This window comes from Onthophagus taurus, chromosome 6 (assembly GCF_036711975.1).
Source record: "Onthophagus taurus isolate NC chromosome 6, IU_Otau_3.0, whole genome shotgun sequence".
NCBI classification, from domain to species: Eukaryota; Metazoa; Arthropoda; class Insecta; order Coleoptera; family Scarabaeidae; genus Onthophagus; species Onthophagus taurus.
This window is the reverse complement of record NC_091971.1, coordinates 31,051,518-31,069,689: the sequence shown is the minus strand read 5'-3', so window position 1 is coordinate 31,069,689 and position 18,172 is coordinate 31,051,518. Positions and strand designations below refer to the sequence as shown.

The window sequence follows — 18,172 nt, the reverse complement described above, 5'->3', positions numbered from 1 at the left end:
TACAAGTGTAACAAGATACAAGGTTAACGCGTGAGAATTAAAATGGCGCATTTTGAAATGCTTCTGTTAGATAATTTATCCAAATATTTTCTTCTATTTGCTTCTGTAGGCCGTAATAATCTGATTCTAGCATTTCGGAGAAAGTTTCTCAGTAACACAAGCATGCTGAAAGCGATGGATGAAAAAGAGTTGTATATTTGCTGACAGTCTGTATAATCGCGTAGAGCACCTTTAATGAAACTATATCTTGTTTGGTATCAAATTAAAAAGGTTTTAGCGATTTTTAATGATTGTTTAATATTTTTGATTTTTGAGAAATAATCAAGTGGAAAAAGGCACATTTTTTTTACATTTAACCACAATAGGATAACAAAGTGCTATGAGAACAAGATCTTTTACAACACTCATCAACAACTCGTCTTGTAGATAAATTTTGTTTTACTTGAATTTGATTATCGAAATCTGTTGAATGTATTATCCCCTCATCTGGTGAATCATCTTTAGAAGTAAATTCTGTTAGAACACTTTCTATAGAGCCTAAAAGAAAAATTATTATATCAAATTAATTTTAATAAAATAATACACTTACTATGTTCATCAACAGTTCGTTTTTCCGCATAATCTGAACCACAAACAAGCATTAATAAATCGCTTAGACGGTCACCACATGCTTGGTATCTTTTCTTCATTATAAAACCGTTTGAAAAATAAACGTTAAATATTAAAATGATGATCCATAATTTTTTCGAGTCCATCTACAAAAAGAAAACAAAACAAATAAAACGCCATCAATTAAAAAATGTAGATTACTTTTAGTAATTATTTTTTATTTATCTAGAAGGGATGATTTAGCTTTGAAAGTAAACTGTGGTTTGTAGTGTTTTACAAGCTTAACCCCTTTATATACCTCTCGGTTATTTTACAAAGAATTTGTGTAGGTATCCAGGGAAATGAGACATATTCAAATCGATTTAACAGGTGTCATAATACGCTTAACGGCTGGATAGTATTTGCTATGTTTGCGAATTACTCACGCTGTATTTTAAGTTTTGAACGTTTATAGTGAACTATCAGATTCTATTATTACATTATTCAAATTTTATTGTAATTTAAAATTCTTCTTAATTTCTTTTCTAAAATTATTTCCAAAACATTTTGAGTGTAGAATTTTATGATTTTATGATGGTTAGGCTGTTGTGAACCGAAACATAGCCACTGAGATTGACCAGTGTTTTGTCAACAGCCGCAAATGAAGTTGTGGCTAGATTAAACGAAGAAGATGCAAAGGATTATAATAAAGTTAGAGCCAGTTTATTAAAAAAATATATCAATTAACTTCTGAGGTGTTTAGGGCCAAATTTAGATATGGTAAAAAGAAATTTGAGCAGAGTTATGCTGAATTAGCTTATCAGTTGAAGAATAACTTTAAAGAATGGATTAAATGCGAAGGGATATGCAGCGATGTTAATAAATTAATACAATATTGGGGGCAGTATTTGCGGTCTCATCGGGCAGGAGTGTAATGCCTGGCTTCCCCCAGGCAATGTCAACGTATTATGCTGATTTTCAAAGCATATTACAATATGGAATAGAGTTTTGGGGTAATTCCTCTTCTGTAAAATCAGTCTTTATAATACGGCAGCGCGCAATAAGAACCCTCTGTGGTCTTAAACGTATGGACTCCTGTCGTCCGATCTTCTTAAAACATAAAATACTCACTGTTACTAATTTATATATTCTTAAGATATGTAGCCTTATCTTCAAACAACAAAACGACCTTTTACGATCGAGAGACTTGCACTATCATGGTACGAGAGGTAGAAATCAATTGGTTGGTGGTTCTTAATTTCCGATACGAGATGAATAGGAGAGGCCCTCTGTACGCTGGGGTGGTTGTATTTAATGGTTTGCTGGGAGTTGTGCTGGAGGCTACAACGCTACGCATGTTTAAGCGTGAACTCAAAAAATATCTTCAGGCAAATAATGTATTTTATCGCCAACCGGCAGCAAAACCATACTTTATGCTATCCATTTGCGGCAGTAAAGTGACACTTTGTGCTACTGTCTAGAGAACTGTGCATTTAGCGGCAGACAAAGTACTTTAACTCGCCTGTTACTCGCCTCGCTCGCTTCGCTCGCTTGACTCGCAAATTCAGACTCGTTCGATAAAGCATCACTTTGCCGACTTGGTACATAAATAACTATTATACCCTCGTCGAATATCTCACAGCGTCTGTTTATAGAGGCTGAGCACCTACCTGACTTTCAAACAACAAAAATTTTGATTTTTATTTTATCTTATTTTATTTTATTCTAAATTGTTTTATTTCATTTTTATTCATTTATTTTGTTTCATTTTTATTTCTCTTACTTTATTTGATTTCTTTTTCCTATGTACATGAGTAGTATTATTTATGTTATTTATAACAATAACAGTACATTCAATGACATGATTTACAGCTATGCATAAGGTAGGTCGTACAATAAAGGCAAAGCAATGTGAGTAGGTAAAAGCTCAAGTTGTTTATCTCGGACATAAAATAGGACAAGGTTATAGAGCTCCATCTGAAGCAAAAGTTGCTGCAATAAATGAATATCGACGACCGGTAACAAAAAAAGATATTAGAATCTTTTTAGGGATAACTGGGTATTATAACCATTACATACCAAATTATGCAGAAATTGTTAGTCCTTTAACAGACGCTTTGTGAAAAGGAGCTAAAAATAAGGTTGAATGAGATGAACAGAAGGAAAATGCATTTAATTTTTTTAAAACAAGAATTACCTAGCTAGAATTAAGTAGTAAAGTGTTAAACGCCCCCGATTATAAAAGAGAATTTATAGTACAAATTGATTGTTCCAAACAAGGAATGGGAGCTTTTGCTGGGTAATTTTTGTCAATTTAATTATGTGAAATAAATCTCTAAATATTAAATACGTTTCAAAATTTCTAAAACTAGCTTAACTAATAAGGTTATCGTTTGCGAAAATCCAACGATCCGGAAAATCGAAGCACATCGCTTCGAATAATTCAAGTTAGCTCGTTTGAAAACACCCCTACTGTATATAAATGAACATCACCCAGACCTTGATAAAGTTCAAGTTTACTAGGCAAACGATAAAGACATCCTTTCCAAGAAATTTTAAAAATGTTGTTCAAATTTTTATTGATAGTTTCTATCTTCGTTAACATTGCATCCTCAGAAAAAATGTATCAAGCTTGTGGAGATGAATTAGATCGTTTGGTATTCAAAGTGTGCTCAAATTATTATAAAAGAAATCTAATCAATGGTAAAAATTTTATTTTAATTAAACAAATATTAACTTTAAACACATTTTGTATTAACACTTTTTAGATGATTTGGATTCTTCGATGATTAATATAGATGAAGAAATTTTACCTTCTAGAACTAATAGAATGCTAGAAAGTAAAATAGGAAGAAGACAAATTGTTTCTTTGTGCTGTTTTAAACCTTGCACTTTGAAGATCGTAGAAGAATATTGTCACTATTAATTTTTTTTACCGTAAAAACTTTATGATTCCATTTGAAAGAAAAACCTTTCTGTTGTTTGTAATTTGAATTTAATATTAATAAAGCAATGCGCAAATAACATCTTGTTGTTCTTACTTATACATTTTTACTTACTTCTTCAATAAACAAATTTAATCATAATACTTCAAGTTTTCTTGTAGAATATGATAAACAAAAATGAAAGACGTTTTTCATTACAACCGTAATACAACGAGGTGTTTGCAAAAGAGCACGTTAGAAAACGAATTGAGAAGCAAAGGGGGATTCAAATGGAGAGGTTCTCTTCTGCTCAAGGTTAACTACCTCTCCCAAAAAAAAACCCATTTGTTATGAATGTTCAAAAGGAAACGCGACTGTTCAAGACAAGACGACTGCGCAAGGTACAAGGGACTATTTAAGAATTGCGACATGAAACGTGAGATTCCTTTATGGCGTAGGGGCAAAACCATCTCGAGTGAAATAAATAAGCATAAACTAAGCATCACCGCTCTGCAAGTGATCAAGTGAACAGGATTAGATATACTAAAGAAATGGAACCATACTGTACTCTATAGTTGTCAAAAAACGGAACATGCATTCGTCACAGGTTTCATTGTGAATAAAAAGTTATCTGTAAACTCGTTCCAAAAACAATTGAACTAAATCAAAAACAATTCAGCCTCGAATACGAAGATCCGTTATAGCTGAGGTTATGGTAGTAACTCAGTTGACGAATGGACTACAAATAATGTCCAGGTTGTTCAAAAGTTTATGTAATTGGCAGAGCCAGTAGATCTAGTCTAGGTAGATATGAGAACACGAATACTCTGGGCTTGTTGTGCTTCTGCTTATGAAAAAATTCCTGAATGGACAATCTTATCTGATACTGCAACTCGGTTTTACGTGTCTGGTAAATATCAGTACGAGTCTCCAACGTAGACGAAAGTATCGCAGTTCGTTTGGTTTGTGCTGCATCAAAAGTCGTCTCATTAAAGCAAGTGTCCATACTTCGGTTGGAATTGGAGATCTTTCAAAATCGCAAAATCAAGAACTACCCGAACTGATCTCTTTAAACTTGAGAATAGCCCTCAAAAAAAGACTTGCGCTTGCGAACTAATAAAATAAAAATTCAAGCTTTTGACAAACTGGAAGTTGCTTTTGAATTTATTATCAAACGTTGTCAGATAAAACTTTCTAGGGAGAATTAGAAATTTGAAATCGCGATAAAACCTTTCCGTTGAGGTAATCGCCTCTTGCAATTTTGTATTGTTAGCTGCAGTTTTAAAAGAGTCTTTGGAAAAAGTATAAAAAACATTTCCAAAATTAAAGACCCTGCAGTAAGGAACGAAATCAGCAAGTACTGCAATATCTCATGCTGTAGTCAATATAACAAAATACAAAGTTGGATGACAGATGAGATACTAAAGCTAATTAACGAACAAAGATCTTATAAAAACAAGGACAACACCCGATACATGACATACAAACAATTAATGATTGAAACAAAAATGCGCAGAGATTGAACATCTACAGAACTAAGACAACACCTTCCAAGTACACCAGAAGATAAAAGAAACATCTGGTGTTTACGGAAAGATGAAAAGGGGCATATTAGTCAGCGAAGATGGACGGATAGTTTGTGAGTTTCTGACATTCAAGAGAAAGCAGGAACGAAATATGAAAACAATGAAAGCAACGAATGCATAATTGGTCTAGCTATATCTAAGGAGAAAATAAAAAAACAATTCAAAACTCGAAAAATCATGAAACACTTGCCCGGCTGCAATTTATGATACTAGTTGCTACACTCAACAATGGCTATTATCTATCTTTCTCCCACTACCGAAAGTAAAAAGAGCCAGAACTTGTGAAGAATCACTCAACAGCCTTATGAACCATACGAATAGAATTCACACAAATGAATTTATACAATTCAAATACCTGGGGATGTGGCTGTCTGAAAACTGGACATTGAACAATGAAATTAAAAGTCGCATAGAACAAGCTAGGCAGGCATTTCAAAAATTCAGAAGCTGCTCAGACTTTGATCTAAACTTGAGATTGAGGTTCATCAAATGTTACGTATGGTGATGCTTTTGTATGGAGTGGAAGAGATGTCGATATATCGCAGAATACGGAAATCCGTTGGACTGTAAGGGTAACAAATGAAGAAGTGGTCGCTCGAGTAAACAAAGAACGTGAACTATTTACCACAATTAAAAAGAGAAAAACTTTATATTTGGGATATGTCATGTGACATGATAAATTCGAAGGGCGAAAAGGAATTGGAAGGAGAAATGTTCGACAATGAACCGGAATGTACAACATGCAACGACAGGCTATAATCCATATTACGAGGAATAGAGAAGAAATGGAAAATATGATGGCAAACATCCATTAGTAGATAAGTATTGCAAGAAGAAGAAGTTGGTCAAAATTTTACGGTTTATCCATTCGTCGACACGCAAACTTGATGGTAGAAATGATTAGAAGAAATTTGGATAAGTTGTTACCACAAATATTCAACAAATGCAAATGGTCAACTTCAAAATTGCCCAAGCAGACGGAGACGAGATGAGAACAATGAATCATTAAACTCATTGATCTGGAGTTACGTCCGGACTTTGACCGTTGAAATAACAACTTTTCTTACCGTCATCAATCTTCAATGAAGGATTTAATGGCATTTTTGGGTACAATGGGATGCACAATTACGACCTAGATTTTAAAGAGTCGTAGTAATTTCACGCAAATTTTAGAGAAAAGTAAAATACAATTTTATATATTTTTTTCATTAATATCGTAGAAATGTTATTCAAGATGTTCATTAAGTATGGAACTGGTTTAATATCTCAAAAAGTACTTTTCGGATCAACATGAAATTTGATAAGTGAATTTGCATCATTAATCAAAATTGACATCATTCGAAAGCTTATTTTATTTACTATTATCAAAACAGATTATTAAACCTGATTAACGACAAATAAGGAAAAATGGTAAAAATGAAATGTCTAGTAAATTTAGTTGCCTCAAAAATTCAACAAACATGATTTAGAGAATTTTTCAAGATTTTCTTCGAAAGGAAGTAACAGTAACGCAAGTAACAGAACCGGAAAAAATATCCGGTTGTTGCTAGAAAAATAATAACAACAATACTTATGGATAAACGTGTCAACACCGTTTGTTATTTCTCTATATAATTAATGTTTTTACAACCAATGTGTTTATTTTTGTGTTTTTTAAGTAAAATGCCGTGTGAAATGACAGTGGTAGTAGAAACAATGTAGTGGTGTCGATGTTAATTTTGCCAATTTGTCCGCTGTTCAGTTGCTATTTAAACATTATCAACGTTTTCAAAATCAAGACCTGAACACTAAATAAGGTGTTCAAAGTGTCGTCCATCAACTTGTTGACAGAAGTAGACCCGTTAGACAAAATTTTTCTTTACATAGGATTTTTCTTTTACATGGTTCCACAAGAAAAAATCAAGTAGAGTCAAGTCGGGAGACTTGGCCGGCCATTCCATGCTTCCTCTGCGCCCGATCCACCTGCCTGGAATAACGTCGTCCAGTAATTGTCGAAAACTTAGCGACAAAATGCGGTGGGACTCCATCTTATTACAGCCAAATAGTGTCACGTATTAGCTGTGGATTATTGTAGTTGGAAAACAGTTCTCGTAGTCTGGGCAAAACATTTTCTTGGAGAAGTTCAATGGACAGATCTACGTAAAATTAAAAAATGGACCAACGATATTCTGGCCAATGGAATTGTTTGGATGCCTGCCCAAACATTAATTTTTTGTAGGAGTTGGATGTGTATCTATTGCTATCACATCAGTATCTGCAATTATATCGATTCACTTGCCTGTTTAAACAAAATACAAAAATTCTCCGAAAACATGATGGAGGACAAAAAGGTACCATTTTGATTTAACGATTCCAACATTATTTCGCCGAATCCGAGTTTTCGATCAAAGTCGTCTTCGCTCAATTCTTGCAGCTCTAATCTTGTATGGTTGGAACTTTGCTTGCTTTAGAATTTTATGTACAGATCCTACACTCATATTGTAAATCAACGATACTTGGCGCACGGTCGTTTTTATGTTTTGGTCCTTTCTGACGAACTTCTTTAGTTGAAGCGACGAATTCAAGCCGAAACAAGCAAAACAACGATACAGAGTCCGTTTAACGTGAGACAAGCGATTATCTCGAAAACAGTTCATTTTACATAAAAATGAACCAAATGAAAGTTGTTCTGTGCGAAGGGGGAAACCATATGACGATGACATTTTTGGACCTTGACCTTATTTTCAAGGTCATATGAAGGTCACGACCTTTTTTTTTTAAATGGCACCCTAAGTATAAATTTTATTGTAAAATCTGATTCTGTGGATAACCGTAAATCAATTCAAAAAAAAATAAAAAAAATTTACTGTGCCAGTACAACTGCAAAACATCATTTGAAAAAAATTGAAACTTCTTCAGAAACAATTAACTAACGTTTATAATCTAACAAAAACAAATAAGATTTATGAATTTTTAAACATTTTCCTACCCGCTTCGATACATTGTGTTTAGTTCTTAATTCTTAGAATACTATTTAAGAATGCTCAACAAAAAAATCCAGAAGAGGTATACTCTTCCACATCCAGATCGGTTTTTATGACAGTCATAAATAAAAGCCGGGGTGATTTTTGCCCCCTCGAGTACCTGAAAAGACTTATGACAGTCATACAAGGACAGGGTAGAACTTAAATTTTTTTAAACTAAAATTTCATTAAAAATCAAAGTTTAGTTATAACAACTAAAATTTAATTATAAAAACTAGTATAAAAGTCTTAGAAAAAAATATTACTTTCAGGAATGTCTAAATAATAGAATAACAAAATTTTAAAGAATCTAATTATTCTCCACCCTCTTTTGTAAGTAGACAATGCATGCCTCCTTAAAACATTTCTTAGAAAAAATATGTACTTAATATTAGAAACACAACAAATAAGAGAATAATGAGTATTTATATATGACCCTATTATTTTTCTACAATTTGCCAGTAAAGTGTGGTCCTTAATGCCGCCCTGAGTGAGGAATCCCAGCATTTTACAATGGGGAACTACCTGTTACAACCCCGTCTTTGTTAGTTTTACAACTACAGTAGGAAAGTGACAGTATCATAAAAACCGATCGCCGTGTGGAAGACTATACATCGGGTGACCTGGCTCGTCGGAAAAATCTTTGGAAAGAGGTCTAAAAGGTTCCGACATTTCTCCGCCTTTGTCAATTTGACAATACAATAACGCATAAAAAACAAGAGTTCGTGGAACTGATTATGTCGGCATTTTCAGAATATCGCTTTCAGAGAATTAATTGATTAAATTGTTTTAAAATGTAACAGGTAAAACTATGTTTGCATAAAACTGCTTGGCAACACGTTTTACATTAAGGTAAAGTATTTAAACTAAGTCATTAAATCATGGATACTCTAAGGACCGGTTTATCAATGTCGAGTTAAATCTGTTAGATATGCAACTCATGGATAAACTTGTGTAACAGATAACCTCAGCGAACCGTTTATCCAGCAACTTTCTACCCGACAGGCAGCAACCTACGAGATAGAACATAGATGGTACCCCTGAGTGTTAACATTAGAAACGGAAATGAAACGTAATTGGTGAAATTTGAATAATTGACTTTAGTTTGTGAAGTTGATATAAACAGCTGATCGTGTTTTGGAGGTTATCATTCCCGTGTGCTTTCGGTGTTGTGCTTTGTTTTCGAAAACCTCTTTTATAATGGAATTCCTACATGAACATTTATTAGACAGCGATAAAGATGAGGATATTGTCCAACTCTTAAATTATAAACGACGACCATATATTATAAAAGAAAGACAAAAGTCAAAACCACCTTGAGGAGTTGGACGACCACGTTTTTTTGTTAGATTTCGGTTAAAAAAGGACACAGTTTTGTCAATCTTGGTAAAAATTGGGACGAGATTATATGTATTAGATTATAGATTATATTATTATTTTTTTTTTTAATTACTAGATTATTATTTATTTTCTATAACATTTTTATATTCGTTTGCCAAATCCGTCAGCAAGTTCTTTTCTGCTGTACTAAAATTTGATGATCATTTCTTTCTCTTGCTTATCCATCACCACAATTATAAGCTTAATTTATTTTTGAAGTTATATTTTGATTTTATTGTCATTTCCTTTCACCTAGCAACCAAATTTGTGCTCACATTTTTTTGATAATATCTAAATAGGTAAACCCTTAACCAGTACTTCAATCTGGTGGGTATCCAAATGTCATATTTATCTATAAGATTACCCTAAACTACGGGTGGATAAACGATTCGTCGACGTTATCTATCAGCTACAATTTTAATTGACAGATAAATCGTCTTAACTAGATATTGATAAACTGGCCCTAAGTGTGGCAGCAAAAGTCGAAATGTATCGAGAACGTTTTTGTGATCGAAATACACCTTCGAGAAGTATCTTTTACAAAGTTGTGAATGATTTCACAAACATTGGAAATGTGGAATCAAGAAAGAACTCGGCGAGCTGCTGTAACTACGCAAGAAAAGGAAATTGCGGTTTAGCTAGCGTTGAGGTAAATCCTCAAGTTAGCACTCGACGACTTGCATTTTAGGAATATTAAAGCGCAACAAGTATCACCCATACCACATTTCATTGCATCAACAGCTTTATGGAGGTAATTTTGAAAATCGATTCATATTTTGTCAATGGGCACAAGAACGAATGCGGTTGGACGTCAATTTCCTTGGTAATGTGCTATTCTCGGATGAGTCTACTTTTACAAACAAAGGACAAGTCAATAGACGTAACATGCACTATTGGAGCGTTGAAAATCCGAGATGGTTGCGTGAAGTAGAACATCAACGACCTTGGTCGGTTAATGTTTGGTGTGGCAGAATTGGGAGGTCCAAATTTCTGGCCTGCCAGATCACCTGATTTAACACCTCTTGATTTTTTTTGTGGGGCATCCTTAAGGATAATGTTTATCGCGAAATACCGAGTACGCCAGAAAACATGAAAGAGCGGATAAGTAATGCGTGCAGAAATAGTAGCCAAGAAAATCTTTTAAGATGTAAAGAAAGTTTTAGTAGAAGGTTTAATAAATGTAATGAAGTGGGTGGGGAAATATTTGAACATTAATTATAAATTTTATACTTGTTGTTGATTAATAGTATAGTTTAATAATTTTTTTATAAATAAACAGTATTTAAAACTATTTGAATAAAAAAATTATTTAGATTTTGTCCACAAAAGATGTTTCGCCGTCGTTTTTTTTTAATTATTTTACTTTTATCCATAGATTCAGATTTTGCAATCAAAAACATAGAGTGCCATTTAAAAAATTGGCCGTGACCTTCACATGACCTTGAAAATAAGGTCAAAGTCAAAAATGTTATCGTCCCCAAAATAATCGCTTGTCTCACGTTAAATGGACCAGCTGTATATAGTCTGTTATGTTTGGCGAACGATGCTTTCTGAACGCTGTATTTCTGAGACACAATGTCTTTTGCTTTCCAAATCTTTCCAAAGTTGACAAAGTGAAACAGTTTGACGAATGCGAAACAGTTTGCGTCGAACACAAAATGGGATTCATTCAAAGTAGTTCTGTGAATATGCAGTTCTACACAGGGTGTAGTGTTCCCAGTTTGCTTGCTGTTTTGGAACTATCTGGTTCTTATCAGCATGACGAAGAATTCGTGGAGCGAAGGTTTTGTGGAATGATGTTGCTCAAAGCATTTCTCAAAATATATGTATACTTTTTAATAAAAGCTATTTAAGAATACAACATAATCAACCGATTTTTTGACAATTTAATTCAATACTTTTACTCTATAAATATAATATACGCAAAGTTTCCAATTTAACTTGCTCCATTTAAATCAATTTCGTTTCTAAAACTGTTCGTTGCAAATTGTCACTTGCTAAAATCCAACGATCTGGAAAATCGAAGCACATCGCCTCGAATAATTCAACTAAATTCATTTGAAAACATCCCTACTATATATAAACGAACTTCACTTAGACCTTGATCAAGTTCTAAACTTAATCTTCTAACGATAAATATATCCTTCCCACGAAATTTCAATAATGGTGTTTAAATTTTTATTGGTAATTTCTGTTTTTATTGGCATTTCATCTTCAGAAAAAATTTATCAAGCTTGTGGAGGGCATTTAGATGATTTGGTATCCTTTGTTTGCTCAAACAAATATGAAGGAAAACTAATTAATGGTAAAAATCTGATTTTAATTAAACAAAAATTAATTTTAAATTCATTTTGTATTAATACTTTTTAGGTAATTTCGATTCTTCGATGGCTAGTATTGATGATAAAATTTCATCTGCTAGAACTAACAGAATGATAGAAAGTAAATTAAGAAGAAGACAAATTGTTACTGAATGCTGTTTGAATCCTTGCAGTGAGAGAACTATAGAAACATACTGTTATTATTAATTGTAAAATTCCACTTAAAAGAAAAATGTTTCTATAGTTTGTAATTTGAATAAATATTAATAAAACAATATACAAATAAAACCTGGTTGTTTTTACTAATTTTTGATGTTCCTATAAAATCTATACAGGGTAATTCAAATTCGACCTCCACCATTGGGATCTCAGAAACCATAAGAGATACAGAAATGGTTAAATGGGGGCAAAGTTGCGTATCTTAGAGCTCATCATTTTTCTACAAAGTTTTTGGATCTAGCCATTTTAGTTTTTAAAATATGCTCGAAAAACACAAAAATTTCTTTTTTGTTTTTTGCCTATAATCTCTTTATTTTTCGTTTTTTCGTGAATCTGAAAAAACATTCTTAAGGCAATTTTTTATGAAAAATATCATGACAACTAGAAATTTTCTCCGACGGCTAGATCCAAAAACTTTGTTGAAAAATGATGAGCTCTAAGATACGCAACTTTTCCCCCATTCAACCATTTCTGTATATCTTATGGTTTCTGAGATCCCAATAGTGGGGGTCGAATTTGAATTACCTGTATAAAGTATGTATAAGCTTCTTATAGATGTGCATAATGAATAACAAATTAAAGTTAATGTTAAGACTAATAACATTCAAAACCCAAAAATATCAATATCAGCAAAACACCAACCCAACCTTACAAAATTTAAGCAAAATTATGTTTCCAAACTCTAGCAAACACCACGAATCTGGAAACGCAAACGCAATAGCCACTGTGGCGAACATCTGGACGCCAGAGAACTTTTTAAACCGTTCAAAAAAATCTCTCTCCGGTCATCTGGGCAGGACACCCTTTTGGTCCAGGCAAAGGGTTCCCGGAAAACTTTCACCGGAGATATTACTGGACGCTCTCCGTGGCGAACATCTGGACGCCAGAAAGCGTTCGAAACAATTCAGAAGAACTCTCTCCGTACATCTGGACAGCAGATCCTTTTGGTCCAGATAAGGACTCGAAGAGAACTTTCACCGGGGATGTTACTGGACTCGGGGATAAAAGGAACCAGGATCGGCCCAGAGAGTTCAGTCAGTTACCACCAGTTACCATCACTTATCAGTTAGCATTTACCATCGGCAGATCAGTCAGCAGTTACCCTTTTCGCGTCCGCACTTACATTATTGTTATTATTGTTGTAAATAAAATTTTGTTGTTGAAGACATTGGTTTTCCTAAAACTTCCTCTCGCTACTATCAAACCATTAGCCCCGCAGCCACCCTAGTTTCCTGAACTTACAAACGACCAAGGTAACGATCACACAAAAACTCACCGGTGAAAAATAAACCAACACGGAGAGTTATAAAGGGTAGACCACCTAATGTTTGGAGTTTGAATCAGGCATAAAGAAAAAAATAATGATTATTTTTACGCGGATTAAGATAGTTGAGGAGCGCTCTTTCTGACTGTGATAACAGTTTTTTTAAAATTCGGTTTGATAACAATTGAAGGGCTTAGTGTGAAACAATGACAAGTCACATTTTTTTCAAATATGAATTTTGCTTATTTTCGAGTTCTACAAAAGTATAATAAGTCACGGAATAAATAGTTTGAAAATATTCCAAAGCATAGCACCACAAATTCGTAGTAATGATCTTGCGTTGCTACATACGCATTTGTTTTGTGAAAATAAACAATGACAAGTCACACAAAAATTGTAACGCGTCGTGACTTAAGTGCATGTGAATCGAATAATTTTAATATAATGAACAGTGAAATGAGTGATGTAGATTCTCCAGTCGATGATAGTGGTAAAGGACAAATCAACAGGTAAATGACTTTTTTCATTTATGTGGCATGTTATTGTATTGCCATTGTTAATTCTATGCAAGCAAATTGGGTTGTCATTGGGTGGCTAGTTTAGTATTGCTTTTTCAATATAGAACGATAGTATAAAAGAATCAGATAGGGAAACAGGGAGCAGAACATTAAAACGGATTAGGGCTGATACACCTGAACCTGCCCCTAGAAGTAGATGGAAACACCGAAAAGAAGACACATATCCACGATCAAAAAGAAAAATAAGAAGAAATCTGGGACAGCAGTATACTAGTGACAAAACCAAAAAGACTGTTGCAGCTCGGGAGTTAGGACCTCCTTGTGAGTGTAAAAAAAGATGTAGAGAGAAACTAGATGGTAATGAAAACCGTATTTTCAATGAATTTTGGAATTTGGGATCATAGGAATTGCAGAATGGGTATCTCTTTGGATGCATAGCTATAGCAAAGAAAAAGAGATCTTACAAAACAAGGCAAAAACGACAAGAATCAAGTAGAACTTCCAATGCGATTTATTCTGTCAATGCTAATGGCCAAACAGTAAACGTGTGTAAAACCGAGTTTCTGAATGTTCACGGTCTGCAAAAATCAAAGGGTAGACTGAACAACATCGTTTCAAAGAAAATAAGAGGAACTCCTGTACCAGAAAAAGATAAACGTGACCGACATTCGAACAGACCTAATCAAATTAGTGACCAGCAAAAGCAGAGTGTTAGACAGCATATAGATTTAATACCTAAATACCAAAGTCACTATAGCAGGGCTGAAAATCTAGGGAAAGTATACCTTAACCGTGATATGACCATATCGCGTCTTTGTTCTGAGTATTATGTTCCGTGGTGTCAACAACAACATATCAAACCTGTTCTGGAGCACACATATAGGCAGATATTTTGTACAGAATACAATATTGGCTTTAAATTACCCAAATCCGACACATGCCAAACTTGTGATCAACTTAACATCAGAATAGACTCTGCAACAAAATTAAATAAAAATCAGGAATTGTCTCGGCTAAACATTGACCTGACGACACATAAAACTAAAGCGAAAGCAATGCAGGATTTGTTAAATAACACGAGTCAAGAATCAAAAAACACCAATAGAACGTTGGTAATTTCATTTGACTTACAACAGGCATTACCAAACCCGAAATTAACAACGGGTCCAGCGTTTTATTGCAGAAAAATCTGGTTATACAACTTAGGCATTCATGATTGTACAAATGGCAAAGGGCACATGTTTCTCTGGACGGAAGATATAGCAAAAAGAGGAAGTGATGAAGTCCTCCTCAATCCTCCTAAAATTTCTTATGACGAAGACCGAAATTGACCACCTAATTATATTTACAGGTAATTGCCCAGGGCAAAATAAAAATTGGCTAATGATGAGTTTATGGTTACAACTGGTAAAGGAGAATAAATTTAAAACAATAACGCACCATTTTCTCGTAAGTGGTCATACTCATCTTCCTTCTGATAGGGACTTCGCAGTTATAGAAAAGCGACACCGAAGGTATGCACCACAAATTTTTTGTCCGAATGAATGGTACGATATTATACGACGATGAAACAAAAAAAACACCTTTTGCAGTCACAGTTATGACGCAGGAAGATTATTTAAACTTTACACCTACTCTTACAAACTTAAAAAAGAGTTCACGCACCAATATTGGCCATAACTTAGACTTTGCTAATGCGTTTTCATTTCAATTTAGTAATAAAAATACTAAAGTTTTTTACGTCAAACATTCCGTTCATGGTGAGTACGGCCAGGTGTCTGTCTCAAAACGAGGAAGACCAGTATACACTACACTTGATCAGTTAGATAGAAAGTATCTTGAACCAATTAAAATTTCAAAAAAACCTTACATACCGGCTGTGAATCATGGTTTTTTCCAAAATTTACAGCCGAAAATAACTGAAAGTGCTGAAGAAACAGAGGAACCTGAAATTATTAATGAAGCAGAGCCATTTTCTTAGTTTAAACATTATTTCTTTATATTTATTTTTTTTTTTGAGTTATTGACTTATTTAGTTTTGAATTGAAAATGTTGTCGTTTGTTAGTGCAAAAGTGTTACAAGTCACAATTTTTCTAATAAAATTCTATTTATATATTTATTATAGTTTTCCATATATTTTTTTTATTATTTCAATATCCTGGATAGATATATACAGGTGTCCCGTTAAGCGTACGGAGCGGCTGTATCTCAACAACGGTAAGGCCTAGAGGTTTGGGGAAAAAATCGTTATAAGCAAAGTGGGCAAGAGAAGTAGCTGAAAATTATTTTGAAGTTCGTAATTCGACCGCTAGGGGGCGTAACTGCCATAGAGAAACATAAAATTCCTGCTATCTCAGAAAGTTAGACGATGAGCTATAACTTTGACAACATCATTTAGTAGCTTGGATAATACCGCATCGCTTTTGTTTTGCAATATTTTTCATATCTGTCATAATAAGGGAGGGGGAGGCCAATGCGTTTTCAAATGTTTACATTTTAATATCTCCTGGACCATTCAACCGATTTGAATATTTTTGGTCTTGTTTGAAAGAGCATTTCATGCTCTTTTAAAAGATATTTTCAGTAAGACCGCTTGATTTAAAACAAATAAGCTAGAGGGCGTTATCTGCAGCGGTTACATATTTTAGTGATTTTTGAAAAAAAGTTAAATGGAACGGTACTATTTACTTCACAGACCATTAATCACCATAAAATTTGCTAAATATTAGTGAAAACCGCATCTCGATATCTCCATCCATTCTCGAATTATAAAAGAAAATGTTAAAAATTCGTATATCTTAATCGGATCAAGTTACCTTAGGAAACAAATAAGAGACAACAAAAATTTTATTATCTAGAACCTTCCTTCACACTTTATCCAAGCTTAGAACTGCTTCAAAACTACTTTTGAGGCGTGTTGAAAAGCCAACGGATCAATGAAACATCAACAATGATAATAAAACAAAATAAACCAAAACACTTAGAATAACTTAAATTTTTGGCAAAATTAACTCACTAATGTGCGAAATGCCTTTCATAAACCTCGATGCATTTATTTAATCTAGTTTCGACGAAAAAAAAGCGCTGCTTAAGTCTCGGCCCTGGGCACGTTTCTACTGGTATTTAGTGTTTTGTCATATTTTTCCTGGTTATTGGTTTTTCTTGAAAAGTCAGGTCGTTTAGTCTACCCAATAGATAAAGGGGTGAAAGCAATGTGGGTTTTGCTCGAACCAAGAATGCATATTATGCAAGTTTACATCAGATTGTGGACAGATGCTTCATGCATCCATAGCATTTGTGACAAACGGTTTGGATTTGCCCAAATCATATTTAAAAGTCAATGATAATAGTTCAGTCTGTTATCATAATCGGTATCTGTTAAGGCCTAATGCAAAACAACGTGGGGGAGATATTATTTTCTTGAGAAATCTTGTGGACAATTGTTTTCGGAGTTCCCAGATTATGTGGGATCCAATTGCGCACCAATGTGATTTACGAATTCATAGAGATATCTGAATGGGCTACACGTTGCCAGTTTTCCGTAATCGCTAAGTCAATCTTAAAAACACTTCTAGAGAAAAATGTCTTTCTTTGTCGTAATTGCATTGCACATTTTTGCCATGCAGTTGTATCGTATTCGAAACATTGAAAATAAATCATCATACGCTCTGCGTTAGTAAATGACATGTTTACAGTTACCATGGTTATGTGATTTGTTTTTCTCGATGAGGTAACTGGATCCGATTGATGGCACTCGTTTTTAACATTTTCTTCTATAACTCGAGAACGGGTGGCGATATCGAGATGCGGTTTTCACTGAAATTTAGCAAATTTTAAGGTGACTAAGGGTCTGTGAAGTAAATAGTATCGTTCCATTTAACTTTTCTTCAAAAATCATAAAAATATGTAATCGCTGCAGATAACGTCCTCTAGCTCATTTGTTTTAAAGCAAACGGTCTTACTGAAAATATCTTTAAAAAGAGCATAAAATGCTCTTTCAAACAGCACCGAAAATATTCAAATCGGTTGAATGGTCCAGGAGATATTAAAATGTAAACATATGAAAACGCATTGGCCTCCCCCTCCCTTATTATGACAGATATGAGAAATATCGCAAAACAAAAGCGATGCGGTATTATCCAAGCTATTAAATGATGTTGTCAAAGTTATAGCTCATCGTCTAAGTTTCTGAGATAGCGGGAACTTTATGTTTCTCAATGGCAGTTACGCCCCCTAGCGGTCGAATTACGAACTTCTAAATAATTTCCAGCTATTTCTCTTGGTCACTTTGCTTATAAAGATTTTTTTCCCAAACCTCTAGGCCTTACCGTCCTAGAGATACAGCCGCTCCGTACGCTTAACGGGACAT

At 34.0% G+C, this 18,172-nt stretch overlaps 3 long non-coding RNA genes across 3 annotated transcripts; 2 read left to right on the top strand and 1 right to left on the bottom strand.

Moving 5' to 3' along the window:
• On the bottom strand, positions 1 to 868 carry LOC111416716 (uncharacterized). Its single transcript, XR_011640657.1, has 3 exons — positions 811 to 868; positions 590 to 755; positions 1 to 537 (listed from the first exon to the last, which is right to left on the bottom strand). It is a non-coding gene; the product is annotated as an uncharacterized lncRNA (long non-coding RNA).
• A 2,261-nt stretch (positions 869 to 3,129) lies between these two features.
• On the top strand, positions 3,130 to 3,612 carry LOC111418487 (uncharacterized). The gene is made up of 2 exons (XR_002706833.2): positions 3,130 to 3,291; positions 3,357 to 3,612. It is a non-coding gene; the product is annotated as an uncharacterized lncRNA (long non-coding RNA).
• Positions 3,613 to 11,623: 8,011 nt separating this feature from the next.
• LOC139430287 (uncharacterized) lies at positions 11,624 to 12,089 on the top strand. The gene is made up of 2 exons (XR_011640749.1): positions 11,624 to 11,785; positions 11,851 to 12,089. It is a non-coding gene; the product is annotated as an uncharacterized lncRNA (long non-coding RNA).
• Positions 12,090 to 18,172: the final 6,083 nt, after the last annotated feature.